Raw genomic sequence first — 1,729 nt, forward strand, 5'->3', positions numbered from 1 at the left:
TCCGCAGATTGTATAAAGTCACCCAGTTGAACTGACTCAAGCCCTTAAAGTTTACTTTCAGCAGGATTAGCAAAAATGCTAGATTATTCGTGGCCATGACGGCTGGGACATCTGGTCGCTGAACCTCGCCAGGGAGATGCGGTGTGAGAAGGTGCTGGGCTGGAACCTGCAGGAGCAACTGTGGCCGCACATGGAAGCCCTGCAGTCTCGGCCTTCCGTCTACATCCCCGAGTTCATCGTGGCCAACCAGACCAGGGGCCTGGACAACCTCGGCCCGAGCTGGCGCCCGTAGCAGCTCGAGCAGATCCGTAAGGACATCCCAGACTTCCGGTCTAGCGCGGGGCTGGACAAAGGCACCGGCTGTGGACCGGCAACACAGAGCGCTTCTGTGAGGTGGTTCCGGGCCTCAGCTACACTGCCGAGAACCCGCTGCAAGCACCACTGCGCTCGGCCTGCAGGTGTCTCCCTCCACGCTCTTCGCCGTCGCCGGCATCCGGGAGGGCTGTGCCTTCCTCAGTGGGTCCCGGCAGAACACCCTGGTGCCCGGAGCGCTTGAGCTCGCCGGGTTTTCGTGGGCGGAGGTGACTTCAAGTCCGGCCAGACCAAAGTCAAGTCCGTGCTCGTGGACTTCCTCATCAGTTGTGGCCTCAAGACCATGTCCATCGTGAGTTACAACCACGGGGCAACAACGACGGCAGAACCTGTGGGCGCCTTTCAGTTCCGCTCTAAGGAGGTGTCCAAGAGCAACGTGGTGGACGACATGGTGCAGAGCAACCCAGTGCTCTATACGCCCGGCGAGGAGCCCGACCACTGCGTGGTTATCAAGTACGGGGGTACCTGGGCGACAGCAAGCGCGCGGGGTGAGTAAACCTCGGAGCTAACGCTGGGCGGGACCAACACACTGGTGTGCACGACACGTGCCAGTACTCGCTGCTGGCCGCACCCATCACACTAGACCTGGCGCTGCTGACCGAGCTGTGCCGGCGCCTGAGCTTCTGCGCTGACGCTGACCCCGAGCTGCAGACCTTCCACCCCGTGCTGTCCCTGCTCAGCTTCCTATTCAAGACGCCGCGGGGCAGCCCCATGATCAGTTTGCTTTTTCGCCAGCGCAGCTGCATCAACATTCTTGGGGCCTGTGTGGGGCTCCCGCCACAGAACCACATGCTCCTGGAGCATAAGATGGAGCACCCAGGGCCCGGCTTCAAGCAACTCGGACCCGTGGTTGCCGCCTGCCCTGTGTCGAACAAGAAATTATCGGAACCAGCTTCCACCACTGGCTGCACCAGTGATGCCAATGGGCATCCACAAGTGGAGGAACTCCCAGATGCCCACCACCTGAGGCCCCTGTCACACAGCTTCCCAGCCCTTCCTCCCTGCTGCCCCCCAAGACCTCACCTTTCCAGGCCACCCTAAAGACAATAAAGCCACTGCCACTCTCAAAAAAAAAAATTACAAAGGTTTGAATGACAGAGGAGTAAGAGTACAAAGAAACTTACTTTTCATTAGTAACCATGATGATAATATATACATTAAAAATTGTGGTATCAGATATTCTGTCATGTTTGATAGGTACACATTAATAATGTGAATAAAATCAATATTTACTTTGAAAAATGTTTTGAATTATCTGCAAGAGGTAAATTTAACAGAAGAAAAAGGGGACAAGTGGACAATTTAAGAGGCCAGGTGACAAAGGGAACAATCCTTGCATCCATTTGACATTTATCAC

The 1,729-nt window shown here is 55.8% G+C and overlaps 1 pseudogene; it reads left to right on the forward strand.

The window, feature by feature from the left end:
* Nucleotides 1–96: 96 nt before the first annotated feature.
* LOC116548431 lies at nt 97–1,675 on the forward strand (annotated as a pseudogene).
* The last annotated feature ends 54 nt before the right edge of the window (nt 1,676–1,729 follow it).

This window comes from Sapajus apella, unplaced genomic scaffold (genome assembly GCF_009761245.1).
Source record: "Sapajus apella isolate SASKATOON/1434 unplaced genomic scaffold, GSC_monkey_1.0 scaffold12010, whole genome shotgun sequence".
Taxonomy (NCBI): Eukaryota; Metazoa; Chordata; class Mammalia; order Primates; family Cebidae; genus Sapajus; species Sapajus apella.